Here is a 22,950-nt window from a genome sequence, read left to right on the forward strand (position 1 = left end):
TTCTTTTTCTGCTTAAATAAAAATAAATAAATATATATAAAAATAAAATATAAAACAAAATTAATGGAGAAGTAAGATATTACCATAACAAAAAATCAACTGAAGAAAATCATGACCACCAGAACAACCCTAGAAAGGGTACTTGAAAGATATTCTAGCTAGAGATAAAAACAGCCACAATTCCAAGAACAATGCAAGAAAGAAAACACCAGGGCAAGCAATTAAGCAAAGAAAAAAATCAAGAAACTGACAAGAGAAAAACACCACGACAAAGATAAGCAAATGCATATCATTTATAACCATCAATGTAAATGGCCCAAATCACCACTCTAAAGAAAGAGAGTGGCAGAATGGATCAAGTAATAAGATCCAAAAACATCCTATACAGGAAATGTAATTAACTCACAAAGGAGCTTGTAGACTGAAATGAGAGCCAAAGAATGGAAAAAATTACTTCAGGCAACATGATTCCAGAAAAAAGCAGGGATAGCTGTGCTGTTTGCAGACAATGTGAACTTCAAACCAGACATGATCAAAAGAAATGAAGGAAATCACTAAATACATATTAGGGGGAAACTTAGAAAGAAATAACAATCTATATCTATCTATGTATCTATCTATGTATCTATGTATCTATGTATCTATGTATCTATGTATCTATGTATCTATCTATCTATCTATCTATCTATCTATCTATCTATCTATCTATCTGCATGTACCAACTATGGAAGCACCCAACTATATGAGTAGATTAGTAGAAATGAAATATTAGTAGACATGAAAAAAATAAGTAATAACACAATCATACTAGGGGACCTTAATACCCCATTATCACAAAGATATAGACAAACTAGACAAAAATTCAGCAAAGAAATAACAATACAGAATCAAATGGACTTGGCAGACATTTATAGAGTGTTCTAAGCAATAACATCAGAATAAACATTCGTCTCAGCTGCACATGGGTCATTCTCTGAAACAGACCATTTACTCCCCTATAGAATATGCTTAAGGAAATACAAAAAATTGAAATAATCCCATGCATATTATCTGACCACAGTGCAATGAAATTTGAAGTTAATGGCAAAAGAAACCACAAAAACTCTGTAAATATATGGAAATTAATTACCACCCTCCTGAGAAACCAATGGGACACAGACACAATCAAAGAAGAAATTAAACAATATCTGCAATCAAATGAAAATGCAAACACAATGTACTGGAACCTGTGGGTCACGATGAAAGAAGTTAGAGAGGGAAATTTATACAGGTGAATTCTCACATCAGGAAAACAGAATAAGCACAAATGAACAACCTAGTGCTCCACCTCAAGCTTCCAGAAAATTAAGAACAAGTAAGCCCAAAGTACGTACAGAAGAGGAAATTATAAAGACAAAAACAGAAATTAACACAATTGAGACTAAGGAAATGATATAAAGAATTAAGAATCGAGTTGGTTCTTTGAAAGAATACACACACTTATCAAAAAAAAGGAAAGAAAAAATTCAAATTCATGCAATGAGAAATGAGAAGTGAAATCACTACAGATTCTGTGGAAATTCAGAAGATCATCAATACCTACTTTGAAAATATTTACATAGTCTGGAAAACACAGAATGGGCATATTCCAAGAAATATATAAATTACCAAAGCTGAATCAAGATGTAAAAATTCTGAATAGACCAATATCAGTTAATAAAATTGAAAATGTAATTAAAAACTTAACAATGAAGAAAAGCCTTAGTCTTGATAGATTTTTGGCTGAATTCTACAAGAAATTTAGAGAAGACTTAATGCTGAGACTCCTCAAACTCTTATGAAATAGAAAAGGAAATGATTTTCCCTAATTCATTCCTAGAGGCAAGTATTACCCTAAAATCAAAACAAGAGAAGACCTAACCAAAAAAGAGAACTACAGGCCAATCTCTCTGATGAACTTAGATGCAAAAGTCCCCAGTAAGATACTAGCAAATAGAATGCAGTAAATTATCAAGAAGATAATCCAAGACCAAGTGGATTCATCCTGGGAATGCAGGGGTGGCTCAACATATGAAAAAGCAATAAACATAATATAACATATTTTTTATTTTAAAGAGATGAAGACAAAACAGGACATAACAAAGCAGATTGGAACAGAACAGACTAATGTAAGCAACACCGTATTTCACCACAAGACAACCCGTAATTAACAGTAACTACCACGATGTCTCTTTCTTGGAAATAGTTGAGTATAACTTCATATACAATAGTATCAAACATAGTAAAATAGTATAAAAATGTTCAAGAGAATGAGAGTACTATAGAGATTTCAGAACCAAATAACAGAAAACAAACTATGGCTACTATATTATCTCATTTTCCATAGAAAATTTGTTTATACTTTCACACGTAATACAATCCAAAAAGGTACAACACGATAGAGCCAATAGAAACAGAAGAGCAAGAGCATGGTAGGACTTCAGAATAAGATGATATTATATCAGTACTGGCTATTATAATGACTTGTTTCCCTCAAATTAGTTGTTAATACCATCACAGATAATGAAATCAAAAAACCAGGACAAACCCATTACAACTGCAATCATTACAAGGCTTCAAAACAATGTAATGCGGAATCATGATTACCATAAACTCTTACATACTTTTACTATTTCTTACACTAGGGAGACTATATGGTATTTATACATGTGAGTTTGATTTATTTTCCTTATGAATATGTCTCAAGTTGCGCCCTTTTACATAATATAACATATTAACAGAGCCAAAGACAAAAATTGCCTAATCATCTCAATAGATACCAAAAAAGAATTTGATAAAATCTAACAGACATTCACAATAAAAACCCTACATAAAATCAGAATAGATGGTTCTATCTTAATTTGATAAAAGCTACTGTGATAAACCAACATGCTTAATGGACAAAACCTGAAAGCTTTCATTCAAAATCCGAAACAACACTACTACCATTACTCCTATTCAATATAGTTCTGGGAATGTTAGCCAGAACAATTATATAAAAGAGAGAAATAGGAGAAATTATATAAGAGAAAGAAATAAGGAAGGAATGGAAGAAGTTAAATTGTCATTATTTGCAGATTACATTATATTCTATATAAAATATCACAAAAACTCCACTAAAAGTCAAATAGACCTAATAAACACATTCAGCAGCATAACTGGATGCAAAGTCAACACTCAGAAATAAATAGCATTTCTGTAAATAAGCAACAAATTCACTGAATGGGAAATTATGGAAACAACTTTCACAATAGCATCCAATAAAATGAAATGCTTAGAAATTGATTTAACAAAGAATATAAAAGATTTATGTATTGAAAATTAGTTCTCTGAGAAAGGAGATCGAAGAGAATCTTAGAAAATAGAACAATATGCCCTGCTCATGGATAGGAAGAACTAACATTGTGAAAATGGCCACACTCCCAAAACTGTTATACAAATTTATTGCAATCCCGATCAAAATATCATTAGCATACCTCACATACCTAGAGAAGAAAATATTCCTAAAATTCATTTGGAAACATATGAGACCTAGAATAGCAAAGCAATCCTGGGCAACAAATGCAAGTCCAGAGGCATCACAATCTGGATTTGAAATTATACTACAAAGCTACTGTAATAAAAACAGTATGGTACTGGGAAAAAAAACAGAGCTGAGGATCATTGGAACAGTTAAGAAGATGTAGACACAACAACAAAGACACTCTGCCACCTTATCTTTGACAAAGTGGCCATATATGTTTACTGGAAGAAAGACAGCCTTTTCAATAAATGGTGCTGGGAAAAACTGACTTTCCACATGATGAAGACTTAAAGTATACCTATACCTATTTCTGTGTACTAAATTAAAGTCAAAATGAATCAAAGATCTATATATTAAAAAAAGAGAAACACTAAATCTACTGGAAGACAAAGTAGATGGAAATCTCATAGGCATAAGGGTAGGCAGAGAATACATGAACAAAAACCAAACAGCATAGGAAATGTTTTAGAGACACAACAAGTGGGATCTCATCTTATTAAAAAGTTTTGCACATCAAAAAAATCACCAACAGAATGGAAAAAATCATACAGATTGTGAAAAAATTGTACCAACTATCCCTCAGACAAAGGAATGCTATCTGAATGCATAAATAACTGAAAAAATAATCAAGCTCCCCAAACTCAAAGACCTAAAGCAAAAATGGGCATTTGAGATGAATACACAATTCCCAGGCAAAGAAATACAGATGACAATAAATATATGAAAAAATATTGGTCACTTAAGAAATTTAAATTAAAACAACACTGAGATTCCATCCCACTCCAGAAAGGCAGCCAACATCAAGAAATCAATCAATAAAGAATTTTAGAAAGGCTGTGAGGAAAAAAATTCCTTCTTTACTATTGGTGGGAGTGCAGACTGGTGCAACCACTGTGGAAATCAGTGTGGAGAGTCCTCAAAAACTAGGATTTGGAGCTCCAGTTTCACCCAGCCTTTCCCTTTCTGGTTAGCTTCCCAGAGGAATTGAAAACATCATACCATAGCAATGCATGTGTGCCCGTTCTTATAGCAGCACACTTTGCAATAGCCAAATACTGAAAATAAGGCAAATGCCCACTGACTGAGGAATGATTTAAAAAGATATGATATTTTTATACAGTGGAGTACTGCTCAGCTATAAATAAGGATAAACATGAGAATTTTAAACATAAATGGATGAAACTTGAGACCATTTTCATAAGTGAAATAAATCAGAGTTGCATGTATAAATACTGTATTGTCTCCCTAGCATAAATATTGAAAATGTAATCAAGATCCAAAAGGTCAACAGATACTGTGAAAGGTAAGGAAACTTCTCAAAAGGAAAGAACAACTGGAATGGAGGAAAGGAGAAAAACAGGAAAGGAAAATGAAAAAATATAAGATATACAAGATAGCTAAGGTAATTGTACTCCTAATTCTATTAGTTGAAAGAAAGGCAGAGATAGTGCTCATATTGTTTGATCACTTTTGCATGCCCGTATCTGGCCATCTGAGGCACTCTTCTGAAGATTCCAATATGTAATATAATAAGCATTGTTAAATTCCTATCATCGTGTCTTGAAATTCTATATTGCTGTTGTTTGGGGGGTTTTGTTTTTGTTTTGTTGCTATTGTTTCTTTTGTTTGTTATTTTTTTCTGTGTTTTTTGTTCTCTTTAAAATTAAAAAAGAAAAGAAAATGTCTAAATTACTTAAGTGTGCTTTTTACCCATCAGTTCTGAGATAGTTCTAAGAAGCCACCCTAAACAAGGGAAACATCTGAGTCTTGAAGCTGTGATCAACAGCATTCACTTCTCCAAACTGTGAGCTTCCCCTGAGGAGGCTCCATGTCGAGGCCTAGTCATTGCTGCTTGAGGCAACTTTAAGGTTGGTGAAGTAGAGCTGATCTCACTCGGGGTCTTATAGCTTGCTGGAAATCTGTTTCATTTCAGTGCTATCAAAGTTCGCTCAGGAAACCTTCATTCTGATCCCCTAATCCATAGAGACATTGCAGATTGTTCACAAAGAGCCCTGCGTGGTAGGTAAATTCTGATGAATACCAGTGAATGGCATTTTGTGCTACAGTGCACAATCCTTTAAGAAGCCTATGAGTGTGAACAATGGCGGCCAGAGGTCATCTCAGCTAGCAATTTCTCAGTCCCTTATCTTCTAAACCACATGATAAATATCTATGCCCATGGTCACAAGACTGACTTAAATGACAGATTAGTAGCCACTATCTCTTCTGAAGCTTCTTTTCCCCCCCTCCAGAGACTGGTTGGATTGACCTTCAGATGATAGGGACACCTGTGCTGGGCAGTCTGGAAGGGAGATCTGTCTGCTAGAATGGTGTTATAAGAAAACGGTGTTAGTGTACACTTTGGCTTTGTTCTAAACTCTACATTATGTAGCTTGACTTGGGTGTCTAACTAGGTGATTAAAAAGGTGTGACTGTTCTAGGAAGTAGAGGGAGAAATGAAGCTTCTCAGTACAAGGACACCCTGTAAATGAGCAAACATGTTCTTGCTTCTCTATGATGGCCTGGTGGTGGAAGCAAGGCCAAGTTTCATGACAGGGAACAGAAAATCTGGAAAGAATGAGTGACTTTTAGTTGGTGTCATTGCTGTTGAAGTCTGGAGAATTTTTAGGGAGTTGTGGAAATTAAACATGATCAACTACAGTAGTTATCTGACTGGACCTAATGTGTGGATTTTGCCTTTAAGAATTTAAGAATTAAGAATTCCAGTTAGTAAAAGGCAAAAGATTTATATGATCTGAAGAGAAACAAGAGTCTGGTCTTGAAGACCTAAAATGCCTTCATCATCCTGTTTGGATCAGTTTTATACTTCGTTGTTCTGTGTGAATTCACTGTATGTGAAGATATGGACAATTATTTGGAAGAAAACAAGAGACAGTATGTTAGATAGTGAAGATCTCTGGTTGCCTTGCTTTGAAATTTATGTCTCTTACATTGATTTCTTATGTTCTGTTTAGTTTGATCCTCTTTAAAATTAAAAAAAATAAGAATTTCAGTTAGGAGAAAGGATGTGCTGCGAACATAACAGTCTTCCAATCTTGTGTTCTCTGAAGCAAAATATTCTTTCTAAAGGATCCTCTACTTCTAGAAGCAGTAATCTTGGAAAGCCTCCAAGTCACATATGTATTTGTCTCTCTCCTATATGCTTTACCAGATAATGTATAGGACCCTCTGGAAAAGAACTGTTCAACAGATGTATGTGTGAGCTACGACTTTAAGCCACACATTTCCAAATGTTCTAGTGGCCTCTTTCAGAAAGAGAAAGTCCAAAGAGATCAATTATCTCACTGGAATAATTAATGGCCTTATGTTTCTGGTACAAAGATGTGAACTCTAGTGTGGACTTTTTTGGAATGGTAGCAAAATTGTATTAAAGGAAAACAGTCTCTGCAGAGCAAGTCTGGGCCAAACAAAATGGGAAAAGTGCACACTTCAGTGTGAGGGTGGGCCACCGTGCAAGAGAACACAGTGGCTAGTGTGCACTTTAAAGTCAATGCATAACCGAGCACAGACTTAGTCACTTTTCCAGTGCTCAGTGAGTAGTGGCTCTATTGCATAAGGCAGCCTGAAGAGGTAATTTGGGGCCCGTTAGTCTCAAATGTTTGGCGTCTGCTTTAAAGAGATGTCAGACTAAAATGACATACGTAGCATGGAGCTTTAGTATTTTGGTCAGTTGAATGTAAATCTTGGACATCCTTAAGAATTAGAACACTTAAAACATGCAATTCAGACTTTGTCAGAATGAGTGTCTTTGTCGAACACTGTTTTACATCAGCAGTGTGAGCTGCTTCCATGACTCTAGCTGCCCATTGTTTGGTTATTGTTGACAAACTTTGTCCCGGAACTGTCTGTGCTATGTACACTTAAAGCACATACTCTCACGCTTATTTTAATAACTCTTGGTTGTCCCGACTACGATCTCCTCTTTGAGTGTTTTTTAATATGGATTATGTATGTTTCAAAAGATAAAATACTCAAGCATGCATTTAACTTTTGTGTTTTTTTTACTGATATAAAATGAGGCTTTTATTCCTTTTAAAAATTTTTTTTCAAATAAACAGACTGAAATTTCCAGATGAGACAAGCGCTGTGTGGAGCTGTTGGTTATGATGGCTGATGTCTAGGGAGCCAAGAACTTCCAAATCCCTTGAGGACTGTGATGATACAGATGTCACCATTCTCCAGCATGACAAGAGGGAGGGGCTGGGGCTCAGGCCAGAGGTAGGCATGGGCATCTGTGTGGTCATACCTGGCTGACTGGTGCTCTGGGATGCACCAGGATGGATGTGGTTTACACACACACACACACACACACACACACACACACACACATGCACACACACATGCACATGCACATGCACATACATACACTGGTGCCCATATGATGGCCCCATGTGCTTCTCCTGCTATTCTGGCTCAGTTCTGTTCAGGTCAGGGCCCCTGTGTGCTACAGTCTCATGCAGAGGCAAGTGGCCAGCATCTAGGTCAGGCTCCTACCTGCCCATTCTCAGGGGGAGACGGGTAGCTCTTGGGCCACCTGGATGGGGAGATCTGTTGAAAGGTTCCTGGCTCCCCACCGCTCTGACAGTCCCTTCTAACATACTCCAAGCTGAGTCTGCCCTCTGTCTCCTGCATTTTTCAAGGCTGGTTCTATGGCAAACCCCTGCTTTGTGCAGGGGGAGACTGAGGCCCAGCAGGAACCTCCAGCTGGGAACAGATGCCACTCTAGCCTGCTGCTCAGTGCCCACTGTCACTGGTGGTAGAGGTAGCACTTGAAGTGGAACCAGAGCTACAAGATGCCATTAGTGAACTGGAAGCTGAAACCTTGGCAGTGGGAGGACTCCCACTTGTGGTTGATAATCTTGAAGGCAATGCTCATAGGGTGGGCCTGAGGGGAAGCGCAGGATGGCAGAGTCCACGTTGTCAGTGCAGACCTCCAGGAAGTTCTCAGGTGCGGAGCTTTTGTGCATTAGGTCAAAATAGAAGATGTTGAACTTGTAGCCCTGCAGGATCTTGGATGGTAGATTGTCAAAGTCACAGTGTGTCTGGTTGTACTTGTTCCACTCCAAGTCCGCGTGCACATGGTTGAAAAAACATGGCTTGTGAGGCCACTGCTTGTGGGTCCAGAGGAAAGCCTTGCTCCATGTTGAACTGCATGCTTTCCTTGGTGCCCCAGAAGAACATGTCCTCTGACACCAGTGGGTTGGAGCTGCTGTTGCAACAGCTGCAGGTCCTCCTCTAGCTCTAGCTCTAGCACATGTGCATCCAGAGGGCACTGTGAGCAGATGCAGGCTGCACTAGCCTGTGTTGCGGTGGTCCAGGTCCTCCATGAACCCCATGTAGCTATGGCCATCACCTTAGCTCTTTCCTGGTGCCACCCTATCCTCCCTGGGGCTGCCCTCCACTGAGGGCCCTGCTGGCTCCTGAGGCTCCAGGCTGTAGCTGGGGGACAGTGGCTTCTGCTTGAGGATGGGGAACCAGGAGCCCATTGTGCATGCCTTGCTCTTGCTTCAACTTGTACAGCTTCGGCCACAGCAAATCCTGGTGGGGCTTTTGGAACCCAGTATGGGCCATGTGCTCATGAAGCTGCCACAGCAGGCTCTCCCAGTAGCCTGTGACCAGGGTGGGGCCACCAGCCTGGGTCTTGCCCTTAGTGCCCTGGAAGATGACTGTGGCTGTATGTAGGTCTTGCCCTTGAATACCGCCTTGTGTGTCAGAGCAGACAGAGGTGTACACTTCCCTGTGCTCACCAGGGCCTTAGGCCAAGGTCTCCAGCTTTTGTAGCTTGGAGATGTGATCCTTGGTGAAGCTGCTCATCCTACTCCAGCTCCACGCACACCTGGATGACCTCCAGCAGGTCCTCCATGCTGGCTACTGTGAGCCTGTTGAGGAATGTGTAAGGCTCATGCATTTCCAAGCCAGTTTGGCAGCAGTGGCACTGAATACTTGGCCAGCAGGTCTATCGGTTTGGCCTGCCCATCCTAATAAGGAATCATGGAGTGCAGCTTGGCCTGCTGCAGGTGGAAGTGGGCCTCCTGTTCCTCCCATGACTTGAAGTGCTCCACCTGCTTTCTCACTGCAGCATCTCCGTTTCTTGCTCCCACACGGCTGCCTCACCTTCATGTTCCTGCTCCAGCTCCAGGTGCTTCACCTCCTTTAGCTCCATTGTCTACCATTGTCTACCTGCATCCTCTTGTTCCACTCCTTTGGCTCCTTCTCCTCCAGGTGGCTGATCTCCTTCTTCTCCGGGGCCTTGATCCAGATAAAGGTACCCAGCAGGTTGCTGTTCCCAAAGGGGTTGTTGGTGTTGGTGCAGCCCACATACTCCTTATCCTAGCCCATCTTTTCCCACTTGTACATTGTACTGTACTGTACTGTATTGTATTGTATTGTATTGTATTGTATTGTATTGTATTCTATGGAGGGGAGGGCTGGGCTTCAATGGCAGCTAGGAGTGTGGTGTGAAAGATGCACAGAAATAATAATTCTGGGGAGCACAGGGAGCAGCCCTGGCCAGCTGGGCTGAGAATACTTGCTTCTTGTCCAAGGGGCTGGTCTGTGGCAGAAGTCCAGGCACTGAGGCTTCTTGGAAGACAGGAAGGAAAACAGATGGTTCAGAAGTCCATAGAGCGGTGGGCCAGGTAGTCCTTGTGGTTGATGTTGCTGACCTGCTTGGTGTGCATGGCCTCAAGTTTCGGACAGTCTGTGATTCGATGACCAAGGCCTCCACAGAAGGTACAGCCATGCTCTCCTCTGATATCCAGCATCCCCACCACCACCCGTAGTACTTGCATCACCAGTGGCACCTTCTGTTTTGCCTCTAAAAGTAGGGCCTTAAGATCCATCGACACTGACTCGTTGCAAGCTTTGTTGATAAGGTGGTGGCAATGCCTGTGTTTCCTGAGTGCCCAGTACAGCTGATCTAGTAAATATAATTCTCAGTTGCTTTGGGTATGTCATAACTGATGAAGTGCTGGATGGCAAGGAAGTCCAGGTCACTGGAGGCAATGTCTGTGACTGCTAAGACATCTTCTTTGCCCTCTGAAATGCTTCAATGGCTTGATTCATTCCTACTGATCTTTGCCCCCATGGATGATCACAGCCTTGACCCCCTTGAGCAGCAAATATTCATGGATGATGTCTATGTCTGCCTTCTTTTCTGCAAAGATGAGCACAGGTGGAAGTGTGTTCTGTAGACACTCGAGCAGGTACACCACTTTGGCTTCCTCCTTCACATATTCCACCCCCTGTATGACATCCAGCCGGGCAGCCCCATCATGTCCTACATTGATGATGACAGGCTTTACCAGGGTACTCTTGGTAGAGTTCTGAATCTTCTTTGGTACAGTGGCACCGAAAAGTAGAGTCTGCCACTAGCCTTTAAGGAGAAGCTGGTGGGAATGTCACCCTCAAAGCCCATGTGGATCATGCAGTCGGCCTCATTCAAGGCCAGGTAGTGACAGATGTCAAGGCTGACCATCTTCTTTTGTAGCAAATCCATGAGGCGCCAGGTGTGGCCACCATCATGTGCACACCATGTCGGATGATCTCCATCTGCTCTTTGAGGGTCCTGCCTCCAATGCAGAGAACACAGTGCAGGACTAGTGAACCATCCTCCTGCAGCAGGTGGCAGTAGTACTCCAGGATTACATGGGTCTGCCGGGCCAGCTCCCATGAGGGACAGATGATGCGTCTGATGCAACAGATGATAGGACCCTTCATGTTTAGGGAAAGGCAAACTGCTTCTGTGCCAAGCAGAACACGACAACAGGCAACGTGAACACAAGTCTTGCTTGACCCTAAGAAGGTGATATCATTCATGTCCCGGCCAGACAGGACGTTGAGGATACCCTAGATCTCGATAGGTGTTGGGTGGAAGATGCCTTTCTTCAGACCTCGAAGGATGGCCGCAGGAAACTTCATTTCCCTGAAGCTTTTGATGAGGTTGTGGGATGGTGTCGCCTTCCACCAAGATGTGGTACTTCTTCAGTACTACTTGGTGCTGCCCCGCAGCCATGCTCAGGACCTAGCCAGGTGGCGTCCAACTAGTTTTTTTGGGGTTGTCCTATGTGATGCCCTTGGCCATCCCCTTCACGGACATCAAGTCCTGGCCCGCAGTCCAGTCACACTCTCCAGAATCTCCTCTTCCTTTTTCAACTGCTTCTCTTTGCAGACTCCTTGTGGGCTTCAGCCTTCACTTTGAGGTGCCAGTGCTGATCCAGGAGACCGACACTGGCCTGAGGGCCCAGTGGGATGTCGTCCTCATCTCTCTGGGGTTTGCTGTTACTGTACTGTTCCTCTTCTGCAGCTCTTTTGTGTCTTCCCTGCAGCAGCTTCTGGAGCCCTAGTTGTGGGCACTGTCACAAGGGCACATGGGGTTCATATTCTTCCTGGTCCTCAGGCTCAGCTTCAGAGTGGCTTCCAGCAGCAGTGGTCTCCTCTGCTTTCTTTTGGGCTCAGATTCCTACTCCCACTTTTGGAGCTCTTTGGCCTCCTGCTTGGCGAGCAGCCACTCTCTCTTCTTAGGTTTCTCCAAGTTCTGGAGCAGCTCCTCCTGTTGCTTCTGCTCCTGGTGTAATCCTTAATGGCTCCTGCAGGCTTTGCTGCTGGCTCAGTGCTGTCCCCAGCACTCTGAAACTCTGAGAAAGCCCTAGAGAGGCTTCCCTGGATGCACAAGATCACAGTGAACTTGAGCACCAGAGCCCTAGATGGGCTCCATGTCTGTTGCTCTCCAGAGTCTGATCGTGAGGACCGGTCCAGGTCCCTGGAGTGCCAGCTTCACCTTCCCAGCTTCTGCCAAAGCTCCTCCCCTGCACCTGACCCTGTTCCTGGCTCTGCAGTCTCCACCTGCGAAGCTCCTCTTCCTCTAAGTGCTATGGCTTCTCTGTCCAGGACTGCTGCTAAGATTCCTGCTCTGGCTGCTCTGGCTGCTCTGGCTGCTCTGGCTGCTCTGGCTTCTGTCCCTGCAACTCACAGACTGTGATCTAGAGCCTGTGTCAATACCCATCCATGGGAATCACAGGGGTGGCGCCAACTCAAACAAACCAGGGCCTGTGCCAGGGAACTTCCTTGGTGGCCAAACCTGTGGGGTGGCCCTGAAAGCACAGGGTGTGGTGAAAGAGCCCCATACAGCCCCAGTCCACTGTGACTGGAAGTCCTGGAACCTTGTAAAAGCAACAAGAGCAAAAAGGGAGGAGAGCAAGAGAACACTCTCTCTGTCCCTTACATTTTATCCAGGGCGTCCACTCTTAGGGTGGGTAGCACTCTCACCCTTAATCCCAGTGTGGCTTTCTTAGGGCAGGTGGAAACACACCTTTAATCCTAGCATGGCATTCATAGGACAGGTAGCCAGCTTCAAACACCCTAGATCCAGCTACCTACCAAAAGCCCCACCTAGGACTCATGAGGGGGTCACTTAGCTAACAAGCAAGAACATTTTGCATTTCATTCATCCACTCAGGTTTTTTAAACTAGTGTGAGTATAGACTTTCCTAGAACACTTATAGGGACTTGATATTATGGAAGGGCAAATGTAAATGGATATTTGATATCTTTTTCAAAGTAAACTGAGTTCAGACTATGTTTGGATTAGCAGGGCTGGTTTTTTCCCTAGAAGTCTCTAATTTTGCCAAGATGAAGATTTTTGCCTTTGGGGAGCCAGTGTGAAGAGGAGTTTGTTCCTGTGGTCTGCATTGGAGGTGTTGAGGCTGAAGGTCATGAGGAGCTTAAGGAACTGCTCCACATCTTTGGAGCCAGACTGGGTTTCTGTTTGGTAAGAAGAGAGAGAATGCAGACCCCTGGCACACCTGCAAAGGAAGAACTTGTTAGACCCCGAAGCACTGATTCTGCTGAGGTACTGGTCCCTGGGGACATCAATCTAGAATGGAACTGGAGTCAGTTTGTCCTGGAACTTGTTGGAGAAGTGCCTAGCAGTGACTTGAGGAAGGAACCCCCATCATAGGTGGGGGTTTATGGTCACTGAAGTGAGTGTTGACACCATGCTCTCCTGTATGACCACCTGGACACATGAGGCTGAATAACAAGGGAATGAAGGCTTCTTCCAACGGTCCTGAGGTTTTCAGAGGGAATTTGTTCTGTGATACTTTATTCATCCAGGATTATGCATTTGGGAAAGTTGAGGTCTCAGAATAAAAACCTGTGGTCCTCTTAACCTAGTCTGAAGGGCTTTGTGCTTCACCCAAGCTTTTCTGACCACTGTGTTGCAATAAAATGCACCTAGGTAAGATGAGCCTGCAAATCTCAGTTGTGGTCTTGAGCTACCTAAACATTTGAAAAGTCAGAGATGCTGTGCTAATGAACATGGTAAAGCCCATGTTCTTCCCTGGGGACTTTGGTATGATTGCCCATGTCAGTTGAAACACATGTAGTCTCGACATAAATGCTGACTCCTAGGACCAGTGTGTAGAGAAGCTCACAGGCATCTGGGTCTCAATTTAACACCTAGGTAAAAAGAAATGCAACTTCTTTGCTCTCAACTATCAGATAACCTGTTACCTCAGCCAGGTAATGATACCGGGCTGTCCAGTCACTATGTATTGGTAGACTAAGGATCTGGGGGATAAAAAGAATGGGAAAGATGGTTTTACAATCAACATTTTCTGTAATATGTATTCAAAATCACAGTCATAAGGCTCTGTTGATTTTAGAAATCAACTTTTATTCTGAGGAAATAACTGTACAGTATCTAAAAAAAGCAAGTCATGTGGGGTAAACAAGCCTATGATTTCTTCCATCCTGCTTGCATGTGTGCACATAGGAATCCATGGGAAAGAAGGTCAGCAGATGGACGATGTTATCACTGAGCAGGCTGAGGGGAGCCAGGTCCATGGATCTAGGAGCCGTTCACCTTTAGAATCCCTGGAGCTAGAGGCAGGCTGTGTCCAGCGTCTTATTTTCCCCCACAGAGGGCACTGTCCTGAATGGAGAAGGGGAAGATGAGGGGGGAGGGAGATGGGAGAGAGGGCCTTCCTTGCCATTTCCTGTTGGGGGTAGTGAGACTACCATGCACTTCTGGACACTGCCAGGAGCAGAGGGTACCTTGCTGGAGGGTGCAGTGGAGTTGGTGGAGACCAGCTTGACGATGGGCCACATGCTGGGGACTGCGGTGGTGACAGGAGAGGTAGTGGTAGATCCTGAGCCAGAGGCAGAGGTGCTGAGGGACAAGATCTGCTGTGTGGAGGAGGCCCTAGAGGATGACGATCTTACAAAAAACTTGGTTAGAGGAGGGAAAGGCTGAGGTGGGGCAGCAGCTAGCACAGATGTCAGTGTCTGGATGGGCAGTATGGTGGAGCCAAGGACCTTCAAGTCAGAAGTCTGAGGGCCAGACTGAGGGGCCTGAGATAGGATCTGTGTGGGTCAGGGCTGTGTGATGATCAGTTTGGTTCTGTTGACCTGCTGTGCCTGCTGAGCAGCCTGCACCTGAGCCTTGATTACATGGGAATAGCGGAGGGGCCCAAGGGACCCAAATTCTGCCTGATAGGCATCCTAATTATCAGGCAGGACATGCAGCATAGCCAGTACAGGTGCACAGTGTTTCAGAAGGAGGCTCTGCACATGGTGAGCTCTGACATGGTCCATGTTACTCAGCACTGGGCCATCCAGGACACTGTGGATCTGCTCCCTGTCCTGCTACAGCCTGGGCATAATTAGAGTCTTGATCACATCATATCCCAGCTCTGCTAGGCTGGCAATGGAGCCATAATGAGTTGTCCAAGTAGTCTTCTTGTCTAGCAAGCTCTTTGTGAAGGTCTTTGTGATTTGGGACTGGGACTTGTTAGTGGTTGTGCTGAAATGCTTATAGATCTGGGCCACTAGGCAGGCAGCAAAGTCCCAGAGTGCCCATTGATTGTCAATATCAGGTCACAAACACACCTGTCTGCTCACAATGCAGGTCATTACCACTGGAATCAGCTCATGCACGTATTTATCTAGAGACAGTGTAGGGTTGCCCATCAGTGCCTTGACCAGGCACATTAGATACATGAGCAGGTTCTTTTAAACCACATTGACCCTGACTCCCTCTGGGATGAAAGTGCTGAACCATGAACATCTGATGGAGCCCTGGGTCCCTAGTGACACTTCACAGAGCTTTAGCTCTTTTGGTCTCATGAGACCCCACACAGGCTTCAGTGATCTCCTTGTAGTACAGCTGCTGCCCCATAGAGAGCTCATGGGTGCTGTGAAGCTTCAGGCACAAAGAGGGCCCCTCCAGCAAGGAGGGAGCCTTTTTTTCTCTCCCTGTGTGAACTTTGCTGTCAGCTGGGGAGGCCCCTTGACCTTTGCCTTTCAGGGATCTGTCTTTCTCCTGGCCTGGCTTTGCCGACCTTAGTGTTCCCATGGTCTCAGCCTTCTGCTTCTCCTTGGAAGTTGGCGGTGGATTCTCTGGTATAGCTGGCTTGCAGCCTTTGATGTTCAACCAATGAGCTTTCAGGCAGATATCCAGAGGCACCCGAGGCAGAGAGCTATTGATGATGTCACTCAGATCAACTTCCTGCTCTTCATGGAAGTAGAGCTCTTGGCCACCACTAGATGCCAAAGAGAAAAGAATGAATCCCTGAGCATTGAAACCATAGAGTGGTTCAACATTCTTCACTTTGAGTGCATAGTCAATGTCACTGGTGGTGAGCTTCTGCTGCTTCCCCATGTGCATGAACTTGAGAGCATCCTGTTGTAATCTCTTTGATTCTATAGCTGACCTCCTCTGTCAGCAGCTGGCAGGTTTCCTCCTGAGTCTGTGCAGTGCCCATTGATTCTGCCATGACCTTCATGGACTCAGAGACCAGCATGGTATTGCTGAGCTTGAGCTTCTCCTTAGCCATGCTGGAATGCCTCCTCCCCTCCCAGGAAGGATGTAGCTCCAGGATAGAATGATGGAAAGCTGCTGCCAAAGTACTGCTCCTCTATTGAGTTTTAAAGCCTGGCTGGAGAATTGCTGTGTTCAATGCAGCTCTCAGTGTTCTCAGAGTGAAGCCAGTGAGATGGTGGAGAAACAGGAAAAGAGTTCAACAAGAACAAGAGGCTCTTCTCTCCTGGTGAGAAGAAGTGTCTACCAGCTGCAGGGTATTTATTTATGCACTTGGGAGGTTCAATATCACGTGAAATGTCTCCACCTAGTAGTTAATCCTTGGTATTATTTGGATTAGAGCAGTTTATTCATGTGACTTGCCTCAGGCACCCTGTGTACTTGAGCCTGGGATTGCTCTGGCACACAGGTGATGGTGATCAATCTCCAGCTTCATTCACTCCCCACAGAGTATCATTGAACAGGGCCAGTTTTCACTTATGGTGAGTTTTGAAGTGGATTGCTGTCTCTGCCCCAGCCTGGTGTTTGATGTTATAGTGTGAGTCTGGATGTCCTCCCAAAGCCTCAGGTAGTCATGGGGGCTAGCTCTTGGAGTTTGTGACTGACTCATGGGCCAATGCTGAGACTATGGGTGTGAGTGCCACACCCAAGGGGGTGTAGCTTACCTACAATATAAGAGACACAAGGAGTCTACTTTCCATGCTCCTTCCATTTTGCTCTTGTTGCTTGTGCTGTTTTCAACCACCATGAACTATTGCTCTTTGCCATGTACCATTTGCCTTGGAACCTGCTCATTATGGACTGACACCTCCACAGACTGAGCTCCACAAACTGTTTCTTTCCTTAACTTCCAGTGTCAGGTATTTTGTCTCAGAATGGAGAGAAAAGTAACCAACACAGATATGATAAGTGAGTGTTATGAAGACAGTCACAGGTCATGTTAATGAGTTTAAGATGTATTGAATCTTTTCCTGTTTCTTTCAAAGGTTATTATATCAGGGTGAGAAGGATCTATCAGATCAGTAGGTAATGCAAGTTTTCAGATGAACTTGGAAGGACTACTGTACTGCCACAGCATCCCAAACAACCTGTGCAATATTAACATCTCCAGCAACATGTAAAAAGAAACCTCTTCAGGTTAGGAGTTGGATTTCTGGTTTCCCATTACTTCTAGCATCCGTGTTTCACCATCAATTGAAAGCAAGTTTTTAAACACCTTATTTATGTGGCCTCATCTATTTGGTTCTCAGTATTCTGGTGCCATCATGTTCATACTTGGTAACATTTTGACTAATTTTCCTTAAATGTAAAGGGAAGTAACTTGGTTTAAAAGTAGTTGTGGAATAGAGCTGTCAGTGACTCAGGCCCTGCTGAGGAGGGACTCTCACCCATGGTCTTGGTCACCAGGCCAACATGTTTGCAGACCCTGTCTCTCATTGGGAAGTGTAGGAACAGACTGTATAGTGCTCTATGAGGACACTGAACAGCCGGGCCACCTCAATGCCCAGACCTGACCTGGAACATCTTTGAGCCTACTGATCCTTAAGAGCTTCTTGAGGAACTCGCCCCCCCCCAGATACACTGTCCCCCTAGTCCCAAAGGCATATTTAGGTCCTGAAGACCAATTGCTTCTGTATCCTTGCATCCATTCAGGATATCAATGGAACATTATCACACAAACTCTTAGAGAAAGGAAGACAACTTTCTCTAGTGCCCTGTTGAAGTGGAAAGAAAGGAAATGCCACATCCAAAAAGAAACCCTGGCCTATCAGCCAGACATACAGTACCTCAGGTAGGTAACCACTATTTCAACACTTGTAGCTGCTCCTCAGTTGACCAGGCTATGAAAGGATGTTTTTCTCAAAACTCTGATCAGGTTTCCTAGATGTTGAATGTAACAGTGGACCAGATGGTTGGGCTTGTTTTCTCTCCAGAATCAGTTTAAGCTTTTCATCACTTCCAACATTCAGCTGATGCCCATGACACTTAAAATCAACCAGGTGGCCAAAAAAGACACTAGAACCCAAGGAATATGGTAGAGAGTTCTGCACTGCTGTCACTCAGTTAAAATCACAAACTGGCTGGGAGTGGTTTCCATCCACTTGGTGCCATGACCACCTTCAGAACCTGCAACACATTATGCAGACAGCCAAGATTCTTTCTCACTTGTGGGTACTTCAAGGTAAGGTCTAATGAAGAGGTCTAAGTTTTGCTACCTCCAGCCTCAGGCAGAATAGCACCTACAACTGCTGAGCACTGAAGCAGTATGAGCTGCCTATCTTACCTGGAGATCTGGACCAGGGGATAGGGGTAGGATACCCTGGGTTGTACATGATATTCTAAACATGTTCAGTGTGAGGTCAGCCCTTGATTTGCTCACAACAAATTGGACCTAGCCAGCTACCATCCATTTATCCTTCATACCACCTGTTCATAGGGTGACTTCAGCCTTCATGAGGAACCTGATGCATTTTTAAAACAAATGTATCTGTAGTGGCATGAGTCTTAACCAGTGATATTTCAGGAAACAAATAGGATAAGAGGTTTCCTCAGAAAAGTTTCCCATATAGTTTTCTGTGGCTTTGCTTTCTTATTTCCAAAACTGCCTTTGAGAAAAACTCTTCCTTCAAACTTTTAACTAAAACCTATAGTGAAAAGGTGTTTGTACTCTAGTTTGGCCTTGAATTGTTTCCTTTCCTTTTGTATTTTGAATAAATCACTTAAGGCATTAAGTTATTTGGAAACTTTTTCCAAGTTGAAGGTGCTATATAAACTCAGGTTTGTCTTCTGTAATTATGCAGGAATAATTTCTCTAGACAGAATTTCAAGTTATTTGTGGGTTCCCATAGCAATATCTTTAAAATTAAGTAAACAATAGTATTATGAACATTTGAGAAACATTCAAAAACAAAACTTATATAGAAAATAACTTGTACTTAGCATTGGCTAAGAAATCACTATTTTATTTGGTTAAGAGTAATAGCTGTAGGGGAGGAACAAAAATGGTGGCTAGATAACAGCAGACTACAGAGGCTCCCTGAGATAGTCAGCTTAGAATTCAACATAATACAGTGTGGGGAGTCCCAAACAGAGGGAGATGAAGTCTCTCACCCCAAGAAGAAACTAAGGTGAGAAGAACCAATCAAACATACAGTCCTGGTGTTACTATTGGAACAGCTGAAGGTTCAGTGCTCCTGAATCAAAGTGGCAGTGACTTACCAATCCATCCAAAATCCTGCAACTTCGACTCAGAGAGCTGAGCTATCAGGGAACTTGCATTGACCTGTGGTGAGTGATGGGAATAAAACCATCCCATAGAGAAGGGGACTCCAACAGATGACATTCTGGGGACAGGGCAGGACTGGCAGGAACAAGGGGCAGCAGTGACTTCAGTTAGTTTGTTTCCCTCCCAAACAGGATTGGTGGAGTGAGCTTGGTCTGTGTCACGTGACCTGGCTGAGACTCAATAGGTTATCCAAAATCAATTCCCTGTGGTGGTGGCACACACTAACACAGTAAAAGCCTCAGCAGGTTGACTGACTCAGAGGGGAATGGCCAGCATAAGCTTCCCCTGTTTGCAACTCACCAGTACACTGCTGTGGGAAGGGTCACCTACCTAGCATGCTTCAGAAGAATTGTAACCAACAAAGAAAGAAACTAGGGCCTTCTGGAAGAAAAAAAGATAGGAAGAGGAAGAAACAAGAAAAAGTCCTCAGTTCCCAACTCTGAGAACATTGACCAGGACACCTAAACACAAAGGAGAATGAGGACAGCAAACATGCAATATCAGACACGGCACCAGTGTACATAAAGAGATATCTTTGGGACCTCATAGATGAGTTCAAAAGGGAAATATTTAGCCAAGTGAAGTAAGAAATAAGAAGATTAATAAAACAGATACTAAGCACCCCTCAAGAAGACACAGATGGAAAAATGGAGGAACTCAAACAAAGGAGAGGACTATTTGATGAAGAATATAAGGATAATATAGAATACATGAAGCAGATTCAAAGAGTTTACCAGGAAATTAAAAACTATGGAAAGATGGCAAAACTGCTTGAAAGAAACTAAAGATAGATTATCCAAACTGGAGGACAGGTTTGTAATGTTGGATTATGAAAGGAAAAACTTTTTAAAAAATACAAGCAACAACAATACAAAGGCTAGAAGACAACAAGAGAATCTATAACTTGAGAATAAAGAATGTGAATGAAGAAGCAGGGCTATAAACAAAGGAACTACAAAGGCTATTCACAAAAATAATTAAGGAAAACTTCCCAAACATAGGAAAAGGAAATGATATGCAGATGTATGAGGCATACAGAACTCCAGCCACCTACAACCGAAACAAAGCCACACTCAGGCATATAATAATCAAGATCCCAGAAATTCAATATAAGAAGAGAATATTAAAAGTTGTTAGAGACAAGAAACAGATCACCTATAAAGGAAGGCCCATCAGAATAATGGCAGACTTCTTGACACAAACCATACAGTCAAGAAGAGCCTGCAATGAAATATTCTAAGCCCTGAAAGAAAATAACCTCTAGCCCAGATTGATATGCCCTGAAAATCTGTCTCTAGAAATTAATGGAAAAACAAGATTCTTTCAAGACAAAGAACTTGGGAAATTTGCGACCACCAATCCAGCTCTACAGAGAATACTGCAGGGCATTCTAGAGAGAGAGAAAAGTACTTAGATTCCAGGCAGAGTGGCAGAGAGGCCTCAATGAATGGAGCAGAAAACAGAATCAAGAAGACAAGCAGACAACTGATGACAAAAAAGAGCATAATATAAATGAGGCAGAGAATGTTGGTTATAATCTCTAATACAGGTGACCTTGATACACTAAATTTAAAAAAAAGAACCACATGTAGAGTAGATCAAGAGATAGGGTCCACTGAGATGCTATTTTTAGGAAATATAATTAACATGAAAAAGAGTACATGGGCTGAAAATCAAATATGAGAAAACAATGCTCTATGTGACAGAGAACCAGAGAGTAATAGGGGAAACTAGACCAGTATTTGTCGATAGATTGGAAAGACAGACTTTAATAGGTAAAAGAATACAATTAGAGATCAAATCCAGGAGAGAGAAGGTTCGGAACCACTTAGGTAAATAGCAGCCCCCCCCCACCCAATTTAAAACCAAGGGTCTTGGTCAGACCCAAAACGCACAGTGTACCCTGGGGAAGTGAAAGGGCCGGGAGAGTCTTAAAAAATATGGCAGAAGATATTGTTAATAGTGTATCAGGATTTAAAACCCACATTACTTGCACCACTCTGCTTAGATAAATTTTATTCTGTCCCAGTTTGTCCCAGTTGTCCCAGTTTGTGTTAGATTTGAGGGCACAGACAACTATCCCAAAAAACATCAGGATGTAGCACAGTAATCATCTTTAATTTCCTGTTAACTTAATCTGGAGCCCTGTATGACTTACACTGTTTTATCATGACTGATCTTAGTTAAATCTGGTTTGTTTGATTGCTGTTTGATATCAACAGATTTTATTCAAAACTGATATGACTGATAGTATCAAGTCTGAGAGTATAGGCACTGAAGATGACAAGACTCACTACAGTACACATTCTGGTTTGATTACTGCCTATTTTTGAAGTTTTATACTATATACAAAGTTGTACTTTTATTAATACTGTTATGTACTGATACACTCAATTGTACTATGTCTGATATAGCCAATTTAATTGAAGATAACAAGAGACAACACAGGAACTATGGTAGAACTCCTTGTACAATGGTCTTATAATGTCTTTTTCATTTCATGTGTTTATGGGAATATGTTTTGTTTTGTCTTGCTTTGTTTTGTTTCTCCCCCTAATATAGAAAGGATAGAAATACATGTTAAGACTCATGCATGTGTAGAACCTATAAACGGTTTATGAGAACTGATCTTATTACACATGATGAAATGAACAAATACTTTGAAGAAAAAGAGACACTAAACTACCCAGTGCTGATCCTGGAGTGTCATAATGTGACCCCCAGCAATAGTATTATTATTTGTTCAGAGTGATATTAGCCTGCTTGGGTTTGTTCAATCTCAACATAATTGAAGATATGGATAACTGCATGTATATTTAAGTGTATAGGATTGACAACCATATTTCTAAGTTTTTGTTGGATAGTTGAACAGAACTGGTTTCAGTCTCACTGTTTGAATCCTCACTTTATATGCTCCACTTTAGTATCCTGAACAATTATTTGTAAGAGGACAATCTGTAATCATCAACTAGTGATTTATTACTGTTTAATTTTTTCTTTGAAAGTATATATTATTTCTACCCATTTTCTGTTTTGTTTAGTCTTTCTTTAAATAAAAATTTTTTTAAAAGACACTACAGTACCTAGTGCTGATCCTATCGTGTCATGATGTGAAATCCAGCACTACTATTATTCTTTATTCAGTATGATTTTAGCCTGCTTTAGTTTGTTTAATCTCAACATAAATAAAGATATGGATAACTGCATGTATGTTTAAGTATATAGGATTGATAACCATAATACTAAGTTTTTGTTAGATAGTTGAACAGAACTGTTTGCAGT

The 22,950-nt window shown here is 42.3% G+C and overlaps 3 pseudogenes; all 3 read right to left on the reverse strand.

Moving 5' to 3' along the window:
• Positions 1 to 8,309: 8,309 nt before the first annotated feature.
• LOC101788878 (splicing factor Cactin-like) lies at positions 8,310 to 13,432 on the reverse strand (annotated as a pseudogene).
• Positions 10,174 to 15,864, reverse strand: LOC111753830 (probable ATP-dependent RNA helicase DDX41; annotated as a pseudogene).
• Positions 14,412 to 16,428, reverse strand: LOC101787810 (transcription initiation factor TFIID subunit 6-like; annotated as a pseudogene).
• Between the last annotated feature and the right edge of the window lie 6,522 nt (positions 16,429 to 22,950).

This window comes from Cavia porcellus, unplaced genomic scaffold (assembly GCF_034190915.1).
Source record: "Cavia porcellus strain 051 isolate PalLab524CR breed Dunkin Hartley unplaced genomic scaffold, mCavPor4.1 scaffold_4, whole genome shotgun sequence".
NCBI classification, from domain to species: Eukaryota; Metazoa; Chordata; class Mammalia; order Rodentia; family Caviidae; genus Cavia; species Cavia porcellus.